We start from the raw sequence: 12,133 nt of genomic DNA, 5'->3' as shown, positions 1-12,133 counted from the left end.
TATTTGCAGGTTTCCCCAAAAGGTGTCCTCTGCGATTCCTCCAAGAATGGGGTTTCTGGGGTAATTTCTAGGTAATCCAGTACATGTCCGCTTGATTATTTCTTAAAATTTGATAGAATGTTTTTGTTTGGATACCTAAAAGAGTGCTTAAAACCTGGGAAACCTAGGTGTTCTTATTGGGATTTCTTCCGCAGCTCCTTCTGCTATTAACGCAGATGTCGTTTCTTAGAAGTAGTTGCTGACATTCCTCTAAAACTTTTTTTTTTTGAATTCCATCAAGAGTTCCGTCTGGAATACAAGAATCCCAATTCCATAGTCTTCCTCTTCTTCAACCAACTCCTTGTTTAAAGTGACGATAATAAAAGAGGCCAATTCTGGGATTCCTCCAGCAGGAGTTTTTTCTGGAATTCATCCAAGATTTCGTGAATAGATTCCTGCAAGAGCTTCTGATGGATTCTCTTCCAAATCGTCTTTGGAATTTCTCCAGGGTTTCCTGTGATGTCTTCAAGAATTTCTTCTGAGAATCCACCACTTTCTGAAGGAATACCGGGGAATAGTTATCCAATCAGCGGCACCAAAACTGCTCGAGAGGATAGTATACTCCCATCTAGGCGAACGAATTAACGAACATATCTGCGTAGTGCGGTAGTAACGAACCTGTGTGAGTTCAGCTAAATGGTCACGGACTACGTATCCAAAGGGTATCAAGTTGACTGTGTTTATACGGATATGAGCAAGGCTTTCGACGCCGTGAGTATTGATAGTATAATGCGTGCAGTAGGGTGGCCCACAATTATGTGAAAAACAAAAATTTCGAGAAATGCCAAGTCTTACCTCCTAAATCAGTTGTTATGGACTCCCAGAAGCTACGTTCAAAATTTGAGCAAAATCGGTTGAGCCTAAGGGGGCGCTCAAAACGCTTGAAATTTGTATGGGAAAACTTGGCCAAATGTATGCAGAAATTTTAAGTTTTCGAATTTTGCCGCTAGGTGGCGCTGTAAGCGTTCAATATATAAACCCTTTGGTATTATTGTAGGTGACTATATGCCAAACAACTTTGTCGAAGACCGCGAAGTGATTCGACGACTGTGAAAAAAGTTATACCCTAGGCAAAGTGAGGCGATGTATTGAAATTTCATTATTGATATTATTCCTTTACATGTATTGGAAAAACAATAATAAAGTTTATCCTCACTTTACCTAGGGTATAACTTTGTTCACAGACGTCGGATCACTTTGCGGTCTTCGACAAAGTTGTCTGGCATATAGTCACCTACAATAATACCAAAGGGTTTGATTATTGAACGCTTACAGCGCCACCTAGCGGCAAAATTCAAAAAACTTAAAATTTCTGCATACATTTGGCCAAGTTTTCCCATACAAACTTCAAGCGTTTTGAGCGCCCCCTTAGGCTCAACCGATTTTGCTCAAATTTTGAACGTAGCTTCTGGGAGTCCAACACAACTGATTTAGGAGGTAAGACTTGGCATTTTTCGCAATTTTTGTTTTTCATATAAATGTGGGCCACCTTAGCGTGCAGTGACTGATTTCGGTATTAGTGGAACGTTGTCAGAATGGATCCTGTCATATCTGCAGGAAAGGATACAATTCGTCAAAGTGCTCAACAACACTTCCAGCTCGTTTACCGTGCACTCCGGGGTTCCACAGGGTAGCCACCTGGGCCCACTGCTGTTTGTTTTGGTTATGTTATGTTGGTTATGTTTCGGTTACCCTCATTCATGACAAAAGCGATTGTGCTAATCAATACAGATGACGTAAAAATATTTCTGCCGGTGAAAGTTGCCAAAGACTGTCTATCGCTTCCGTATGACTTGTACAATTTTGAGAGATTTGTTGGAGCAAGTGGACTGAGTATCAATCCAAGTAGATGTTCAGTTGTAACATACAGCAGAAGACTGCATTTCTACTGCTAACATTTGACTACAGCTTGCGCGGCACGGTATTGCAGTGCGTTGAAAACGTTCGGCATCTTGGTATGACAATGGATCAGTTCTTGACACCAGAGTTGTTAAAGAGGCGTTACAGCTTTTCGCAGTAACTCGACGTTTTGGCCGGGATTTCACCGACCCGCATGTGATTCTAACAATTTATATCAACCTCGTTAGGACTAAACTCGACTTCGCGAGCGTGGTGTGGCGACCACAATATGATATACACATCCAAAGGCTGGAAGGAGTGCAGAGGAAGTTTTTGAAGTTTGCACTGCGAAACCTCGGATGGACCGCAGCACAACTGCCTCGATATGAAGATCTCTGCTGTCTCGTTGATCTGGATACCATCAGTTGCAGACATAAGATCACCGACATTGTGTTCTTCTGCAGTGTTCTAAGTGGAAGAATAAGAAGTCCCTACCTGTACGACCGACTCACTTTCAACAACAGTCCAGTATCGCTTCGCCGAAGAAGGGTATTCGATCCTCCTTTAAGGTCAAGGAATTACAATTAGCATGAGCCTACTGTATGATTCATGCATGAATTCAACGGACTACAAGATGTAAATTCGAAGAATATGACTACAGAAGTGATTAGGGATAGAATAAGATTATTTTTAAGAAACGACCAGTGTAAAGAATAATGTTTATCTAGTATCTAAGTAGGGTAACGGGCTTGCAGTCTTTAGTCCAAATACAAAAACAAATACAAATACAAATACAAATACGAGTTCCTTCTGGGAATCCTTCAGGAATTTCTTCTGGGAATTCCTCTGGAAATCTTCCAGGTGTTCCATCTGCGAATACCCCTGGAGCTCCTTCAGGAAATTCTCCAGGAGTTCTGTGTGGACATCCTCCAGGAGTTCCTTTCGAGAATCATTCAGAAGTTCCTTCTGGGAATCCTGCAAGGGTTCCTTCCGGGAATCATCCAGGAGTTTTTTTTCTGGAAATTCTCAAAGAGTTCCTTCTGGGAATCCTCCTAGTATACCTCCAGAGAATCCTCCAGGAGTTTCAGCTTGAAATCTTTCAGGAGTTTTTTCTGGAAATCCTCCAGGAATTAATTCAGGGAGCCCTTTCTACTGGAAATCCTCCAGAAGCTCCAACAGGGGACACTCGAGAGGTTCCTGGATCATTTCCCAGAAGAATTTCTCACAGGAATCCCAGCCAAAACATCTTTAGAAATACCTAAAAAAATTTTGAAAGCAATTGGAGAAATCTCAAGAAGGAATCCACAAACGAATCTGGAGGGATTCACAGAAGAATCGCCAGATAAACAGAGAAAAAATTCTACTCAGTGGCTGAGTTGGTCTAACTCAGGAATCGAAAAATCCTTTGTATTCTTACTCAGTTTCAGCTAAAAGTGGGACAACCCATTGCCAATGGGTTGTCCCACTTTTAACGGAAACTGAGTAAGAATACAAAGGATTATTCGATTTCTGAGTAAGACCAACTCAGTCACTGAGTAGAAAATTTTCTCTGTGTAGCATTCCTGGGGTAATTCCCAGATGGAATTTTATGCACCGAAGGCAAATCTGTGTCAAAGCAGAACATTTCCCCCGGCACAACGGTTTCAGTGCAAGTTGTACTACACCGATGACAATACAGTGCCGAGGCAGGTGCTGCAAATAAACGATTTCCACTTAAATGCATTATCAATCTTACTCGGCAAGTATTATGAGATTCGTCCTTGGCATGTGTGCAATTGAAGTTAGTTTTCAAAGAGCATTAATGTGTACCGTAATCCGCGGTAACATTGTTCAAAATGTTCGATCTTTTCTGAATAATTCTCTTGTTAAAGCAAAAGTTACATGTTTTATATTTTTAAAACAAGTACCGGCCCTCTGAGTATGTGTTGAGTTACTTGAAAAAAGATTGTGAAAATTTAAAACATGTTAAAATAGGCTTTGAAATCTAATTTTTGATTTTATTGATTAGGGGTAACATTGATCACCTAAGAAATCAGTGTTCGTTTGTGTTGAACATACCCTTTCTTACTAAATTCGGGCTCCCTGGTTTCGAATATGTTGTCCAAATTCTTACAAGCTATGTACTTTTTGAGTTATTTTAGGATTAAAATATTATCGCGAATAACGCCTAAGGGTAGGCAATGGCTTAAGTAATCGGCTTTTACTTTTAATAAATCGCTCAATAAAATGAAAAAGAACACTTTCATAAAAGTTTAATTCATGAAATCCAGCTCTGGGATATCATATTGAGTTAATATAGCGATTTCGAACTTCACATTGTATCTAGTATTCATGCCAAGCATGAATGTTTGAAAATGTATCTCAAATCGTTACGATACACAGTTAAGGAAAATCTATTTATTTATGTGTATATGAAACTTAATTTCTATGAATTTCATTTCATTTAGTAACTAAATAATAACAGATTACGGAATATCATTACAGATTTAATCAAAATTGTTTGTTTGAACTTTTCATGAGGTGGGTCAATCCGATCAATGTTACCCCGATGATGAATGATACCTCGTTTTACGGTATCAAACATATCATAAGGTCATAACTCAGTTTTCGTGATTGGACAAGTTTCTGATGCTGTAAATAACCTACCTTGATCTACGCATGCACATGAACACCATTAACAGATAGCGCGACGATATTATTCTTGTCTGTAAAGGTGTTGATGTGCGAAGGTGGATCCTTATTTACAAAAGTGAGTTATCCTTATATGTGACATCCAAGTTGAAAACATCGAACGAATATACATGACCTTCCATAGGTTATGCACATAAGCGAACCAGGAACATCTTTCCATCCGAAAAGAATCATCTTCCTATAAACACCATTCATCCATGACACCCATAGGACGCAAAAAATGCAAAATCAGCCGTTCGTTGACCGTGGTCAGTGTACTGAACGAACACTCGCATGAGGGAGGGGGCATACCTATATTCATTCATTACGAAGTGATGATTGCAATGATGGGCCGGATGATGCTGGGTTGAAATCTTAGCGCCACAGTCAACCCCTAGCACACGGTACGTACGTATACCTTTCAACGCCACCATTCGATTTATTTGAGCGAGGTCATCGGCATCTAGAGGACATCAATTAAATTGCGAAGGGGTTTCAGTTCGGTTCGAACACACTGCAACACAAGCAGCGCGTGGATGTTTTTTCTTCGTTGCATCGAGGAAGTACCGGTGAAATTAATTGCGACTGTCAAAGAGGCGTAAATCGAATCGAGGATGAGGTATATCTCATGCGCTGTAGAACTCTTAGGTTGTAAACAAGGTGTGAGATGAATGATCTTACTAAATAAGTTAATGTTCAGGCTTTTTGTTAGAATGGTTAACTCGTCGAATTTACAACAGTCTGTATTGGCATTTTATAATTACCCTTAGATTCAAATAAATAGGTGTACCTATTGTGAAATCACAATATCTTATGTTTCTGTCGCTGGGCAACCACCAACTAAAGCGAACATGTTGAAACTGCTTGTGACCCTGGGAGCACCTGCTGACCCTGAAGGAGTCAGCCTAAGCCCCAAGCAGCTGGTCTTAGCCGCGGCCACTTACGGGGTGGGCACACAAGACCTCTTTTGCTCCCAGGTCCCAGGGCGTTTAACGGAGGGAAAGTTTTCGGATGTGGGTGGTCCTGAAAAGTGGTTACATTCGCTTAGTACATACCTATTTTATTCCTATCTACTCTATAACAAGGGGGGGGGGGCTGGTTCAGCAATGCGACGTGACAGGCATCATGGGTGGTGGCGTCGTGGCGTCGAGTGATTTCCACCACTGGCACCACGTAGAACTGGACGGTCCGGCGAAGACAACGCTGGACTCCTCTGGACTCGAGGCAGAATACAGGGTCTTGCGCTGTAGGTCTGACTTCTGTACAACACGAGGCACAGATTCTTCCAGACGGCCTATTTGATGGAAGCCTCGAATGCGATGGAGCTCCGGCAGAAGTGGCCAATTGTTTCACGTGGCCGGAAAACAAGTGTGGTAAAGGCTTTTGGCACGAAGCGCGGGGCGTGATCCGTGCCCAGATAAACAGCTTTGCAGCGAACCACCCGCCCCCAATAATGAGGGGGGGGGGGGGGGAGTGGTGGAAGTGTTTAGAATGTTGGTAGGCGTTTTGGTCTCCAAATCCAACCTGGATTACTCCCAGAGGACCGGGCGGTAGCTCTCAATGTTCACGGGCACACTTTGTGATTTTTCCGAAGACACAACTTTCTGTCTCGCCACTCCGATACCAACTGCCTTCACGATCGAACCCGATCCATCCCGAACCATATTCACTCTTCAGTCCTTCGCGTTTTTTCATTTCCGCCCTTTGGTTGACATTTCACCTGAACCACCCACGAATGCGTTGAGCCTTCACTGTTGTCGTGTCGATATAGCACTTTGACTTGATCGTTAATTTCCTTTTTTCTAAGTCCCTACTGCCCACATCAAAATTTAATTAGTGTTTGGTTACCGTTCGGTAACAATGTATCGCATTAACTCTTCTCCCGAAAACTCCTGAAGAACTTGCACAGATGCAGTGGGTTCAACTGTCTGCAATGGGCGAGTGAATGCATCATCAATTCCTTCAACTGCCCCTCATTGTCTAGCAGTCTGACGTCATTGTCACCTAGAAAATAGACAATCGACATCATTTATACACTGAAAATGCCTGTTGACCCATAACAAATATCTATTGGCAATCAATCAAACAAATGCTCAAGCTACTGGGAGGCACTGTAAATCTTGCATAGCATTTTACTTTTCCACCTGTGTATAACTTAAAAAAATCATTTCATTCAGTATGTTTAATATAGAGACGGTTTGTCAAAACTTTGTTAAAATAAAGAGAAAAGGTAAGACTCTCTTTATTTTACAAAAGTTTTTAAAAAATCATCGAGAAATGTTCTCACCAAACTCCTTTTGCTTGTTAGCATTCTATCAAACAAAAAACGTGCCCCTTCGGCAGACGGACGTCCTTGAGCGTATACTAAACGGTACCGAAGCACCATTAGCAAGCAGAACACGAGACGAGAGTGTGTACGCCACTTTCACGCGCCAGTCACGGTCGTTCATGTCTACTATACAGTTAATATAAACATACCTACATATCTAGCTATGTAGATTCAACATGAACGAAGTCACATGGCGCGGCACGGTAAGCTTCGCTTTAGCTATCTTTTCCCGTGCTAGCTGGTGTTGTTGTTCCCATCGTTTCGACGAAAAACTCCCATCGTTCGAACGCGTTCTTGTAGGTACGTATCCGCCACCGTTTAGTAGTTGAGCTTGAGAGAATGGGAAGATGCGTCGATGGGTACTACCACCCCACTGGTGAATGAATCAATTTCTGAAAACAGCGCTAGTAGTAGCATCATTAGTGTTTGTTTTCATTGCACATGTTCAGATGCATATGAAAAAGGAACAATGCTTCAGGTAGAACGCGGTAGACACGTGCCCTTCCTTGTCTGAAAAATATGTACATTGCCCAGTTGCGATAAAAATAAGTCCACGGAGGATCATTTACCCGTGCGGAGAACAACAAGACAAGCTGGTTTGAACTAGAGTACTTACTTACAGCCTATGTAAATATTTTGCCACTGTACCTGTGAATGAACAGAAAAAAGGGTTAGATTAGGTTGTGGTGTAATATTTAATTTGGTCGATAAGGGGATGAATTATGAATTAAACTAGTTTACTCCAGAGAACTGCAGTTCTGAGTCTTGTGCAACATAGCACTGGACAGGGTAGCTGTGGCTGAGGTTGAGCGTTGAGTTTGATTGACCGACCAAAGTTGCTACTCTACTATCGCCAGATCAACTGTACATATACAATACTACACTGAAAGACGGCTTGCGGTTGAAATTACTATTATGAGGGTCAACTCAAATACACAACGCCACTAAATTTGTGCATACTGAGTTTCGTTTCAATTCAACAGATTAATGTTTCGAATTTTACCATGGACCCGATTTACAATTAAAAAAAGTTGCTGTTGGCAACCGGATTCGAACCAAGAACCTTGAGATCACCAGGCTCGCACACTACCACTCAGCTATCGAACCGGTTGATGTAGGAGGAAACAAAACGCGCACAAGAAGCATTTGTTGGTCGATGATCACGTTTTACCATGGTAAATTTGAAAACATTTTTATGCTTATCAGTGCTGCAAGCTGTCTTTCAGTGTAGGAATCAAAGCGATATCAGCTTTAGTGAGGAAGTGTGAGATAACAGACGTCTTCAGTGTATCACTTTCCATTTGTAGGTGAGAATGACGCTTGCCACGTCAGAATGCGAGTCTATGTGGGGAAGAAGGAAGGAATAATTCAACTATGCCTAAGCAAGTTTATGCGGTTGTTGGAGTGTTTTGGTAATGGCTGCATTGTACGTGATTTGCCGACTGGTAGGGTATAAGCTTTGTGTTTTAGATGATCCATGGTGCTTCTTAGGGGAGTTCCAGGTATGTTTCCTAGGTGTATCAAGATTTTTCAGGGAATTACAGGAGGGTTACCTAAAGATTTCCATTGGATTGAGAGATGCCCTAAGATCCCCTGGAAATCCTCTGAAAGTACTTGAAAACCTTTGAAACGACCTTGACCCTTCTGAAACACACTGAGATTTCCTGGAACACCCTTTAAACCCCCGGAACACCCCTGGAACCCCTTTCAAACTACTGAAACACTCCAGACATCTTGGAGAGCACCCCTGGAACATCATTGAAACCTCTGAAACGCCACTGTAATCACCTGAAAGCCCTTGAAACACCTGGAGCGCTCCTAAAATCAACAAGAATATCCCTTAAGCCCCTGTAACGCCACTAAAACAACCTGAAGCACCCATGAAAACCCCTGCAACGTTTCTAAAATTCCCCGAAACGCCCCTGAAGCCACGTCGCTGAAATCCCCGTGAATGTCCCTAAAACCCCTAGAACGTCACTTGAAACCCCCTGGAACGCTGCTGAAACTCGATGAGAACCCCTGGAACGCTCCTGAAACCGGGGATGGGAACACTTACTTGCTATTTTCCCAGCTCCGATGTACGCTATCAAAAAAAAAAAAAGTTTTTATCTAAAAGCTTGCCGAATAAAGTAAGGGTCGCACACGCATACCAAAGTCGTGACAGAGCTATGAAGGCGACTCTCCACGAGGGGAGTGTAATTTACATTCACCTTGTGGAGAATCGCCTTCATAGCTCACTTTCGACATCGGTATACATGTGCAACTCTTACTTTATTCGTAAAACTTTTAGATAAAACTACAAGGCAAAAGCCTTCGACACTGTTTTTTGATAGCAGCAGTGCTTCCATGGTAAAATCTGAGCTGGTTACTCAAGGTATATCTAATTTAAGTACCCCCTTTTTTGGTACGCCCCTTTAGAAATGACGAAAATAATAAGAATTAAAGAAACCCTTCCATATTTTTTTTTTCTGTAATTATCGCGGAAGAGACATTCTTGTAAGAATTCCTTATCGGAAACCACTCAGCAACAATTCTTCTGAAGGTTTTTCCGAGAACTATTTTAGGATGTTTTTCTTCTCACTCTCAGGTACTTCTTTAGAATTTCCAGAAGGAATTCATCCAAAAATACTATCGGATTTTTTTCCAGGAGTTTTTCTTTGGGATTTCTTCAGGAATTCTTCTTAAAACTTCTTAAGAATTTGTTTTTCTTTTCCAGGAATTTCTTCATAGATTCCTTCAAAAGGTGCAACATTTTTCACAGAGATTCGGAGATTGTTTTATAAATTAATCTATAGGGTTTTTCATGAGAAATTAATATTTTTTCTATGAACTCTTTCAGAAATTATTGTTGGAATTTCTCCTGGTTGCGGTTTATGTATTACTCCATCTGTTTAGAGATTCTTGTGAAAGTTCCTCCAGGGGTTTCTCCAGAAGTTCCTCCGGGTATTCCACTCGGGATTGCTTAGGATTTATTCAAACCTTTCTTCGAAGATTCTTTCAGAAATTTGACCGGTATTGCTTAAGGAGTTTCTCCGAAGAACCTCTCAGCAACTCCTGCAGACATTACGACAGAATCTATTCCATAACATTTTTCAAGAAATTCGTCTGATTACCTGCAAGAAATTCTTATTCTTATAAGAATTCTTCCAGAGGTATGTCGATTCATTTGAAATAGCCTCCAGGCAACCCTCGGTAATTTATTGATGGATTCTCCCAGTACCTCAGAAATTCTTCAACGGATTTCTCCAGGAATTCTACCAAAAATTTCTCAAGCAATTTTTCCTAGGAATTATTTTCAAAGTTCCTACAGATGTATCTCTCACGATGTTTTTTTAAAGAAGTATCTTAAGGAAGTTTTTTCAGGTATTCTCCAAGAAATTCATCAATAAAATCCTCCAGAAACATCACAAATAACTTCAGGATTTTTGTACAGAAAACTCTCAAAAATTTATTATGTGCTTGCTTTAAAAACTCCTTCAGGGGTTTTTTCTTCTAGAATTTTTTGTGCAGCTTGTGGAAGAACTTCTAAAAAAATCTTTGGAGGAATATCTGAAGGAATCCAACAGGAATCTCTAAAGGAGTCCCAGGAGACATTTCTGACAAAACCGCATGAGCAATTTCAAAATACAAGCCTCGTTGGAATTTCTCAAGGAATTCTAGGAGGAACATTTGTAAGAATTTTCGAAAGTAGCACTGTAGGATTTTCAGAGAATATTTTAGTTAGAGGAATTACTGAAAAACTCCATATATTTGTTTCAAGATAATCCCTTGCTTATATTCCTGGCCCATATAACCACTGCTGTGAAGGTGTGGGTGACAGCATGACCATGCTAGGGGTGCAGGGTGCGATTCCCGGTCGATAAAAGAATTCGTGAAGGAAGTTTCCTTGACTTCCTCGAGTACCTTCGTGCCTGCAACACGATATACACATGTAAAATGGTCATTGACAGAGGAAGCTCTCAGTTAGAAACTGTGCAAGTGCTCATCGAACATATTAAGCTGAGAAGCAGGCTCTGTCCCAGTGGGGACGTTACGCCAAGAAGAAGATTCCTGAAGCAAACTCTAAAAATCCTAAGAAGTCTCTGGAGATATTTGTTAGAAAAATCCCTAATGAAATTCTAGAACAAAATTCTTTGATGGTTTCCTGAAAGTATTCCTGGAGCAATCTGTGAACGTATTTCTGAAAGAATTCCTGTAGGTATACTTGAAGAAACGCTTATCTAGGCTTGTGTAAAGATCCCTAGAAATATTTCATGAAATATTTCTAAAGGAATTCCAGTAAAAAAATCTTGGAAATATATCTGAATACATTCCTTGAAGAGTCCAAGGAGAAATTCATAGAGTTATCCTTAGAGGAAATGCTCGATAAATCTCTGGGGAATTACATGAAGGAATATCTAGAGAAATCCAGAAGAAATCTCTGTATGAGCTCTTACATAAATCTCTGGAGGAAATCCTACCTGAATCACTGAAAGTAATAATGCAAGAATATATCTGGAGGACTTCATGTTGGATTTTCAGGATGAATCCAGAAAAAAATCCTGGACACATTCCTGTGGGAGTATTTAATAAAATCTCTAGAGCAATTCCTGAACAAATCTCTAGTGCATTTCTTGAAGAAAAGCCTGAACAAATTTCTGAAAGAATCTTTGGAAGATTTTCTGAAGAAACCAGTGACAGAATTTATGAAACAAATATTTGAAAGAATTTCTGAAGAAATGTCAATGGATATATTCAACTTCATAACTCCATCCAACATTTGTGCAAGTATTCATACTATGCTATGTTAAGGAAATTTTGATGGCACAAATGTCCCAAACGCAGGTGAACGTGGTTCTGGAGCCGGCCATCTGATTGGAGAAAATGCCAATAGAAACTATACATTTTTAAAGGAATCCGTAGAAGAATTCCTGATAAATTTAAAAGGCATTCCGGTCAGAAATTCTCATGAATTCCCTGGAAGATTTTTTGAAGGAATCAACGAAGAAATTCCTGCAGAAATGCAGGAAGATTTTTAACAGGAGCCCATGGAAGAATTTCTGAAGATATCCATGAATGGTTTTCTAAATAAATCTTTCGATAATTGTTTTAGGAATCTCTCTAACAATTTCTAAAGGAATCACCAAAAGATTTCTGTTGAGTTTTTCTGCACGTGTGAGTTCACAAAAAAATGGAAAACTCACAAAGGTAAATTTTTCTATAGATATGAGGGCTTAAAAAAATCGTAGGTGGTTTCCTTATATTTATATTCTTATG

At 40.4% G+C, this 12,133-nt stretch overlaps 2 protein-coding genes across 4 annotated transcripts in view; both read right to left on the bottom strand.

The window, feature by feature from the left end:
- LOC134291547 (uncharacterized) overlaps positions 1 to 12,133 on the bottom strand; it is a gene marked incomplete at its 5' end in the record, with an annotated part of 384,123 nt that overhangs the window by 143,002 nt on the left and 228,988 nt on the right.
- The window catches only part of LOC134291550 (uncharacterized), a 238,903-nt gene that overhangs the window by 92,973 nt on the left and 133,797 nt on the right, over positions 1 to 12,133 (bottom strand). Inside the window, exon 1 of one of the 3 annotated variants that reach the window (XM_062859470.1) lies at positions 7,494 to 8,933. The exons of 1 other annotated variant lie outside the window; for it this stretch is intronic. The gene's annotated coding sequence lies outside the window, so the exon portion shown is untranslated. Of the gene's footprint in view, positions 1 to 7,493; positions 8,934 to 12,133 lie in introns of those variants that run through there. One more of the 3 variants, XM_062859469.1, reaches the window with a different exon arrangement.

Source organism: Aedes albopictus, chromosome 3, assembly GCF_035046485.1.
Source record: "Aedes albopictus strain Foshan chromosome 3, AalbF5, whole genome shotgun sequence".
In the NCBI taxonomy this organism is placed as follows: domain Eukaryota; kingdom Metazoa; phylum Arthropoda; class Insecta; order Diptera; family Culicidae; genus Aedes; species Aedes albopictus.
This window is presented reverse-complemented; position numbering and strand designations above follow the sequence as displayed.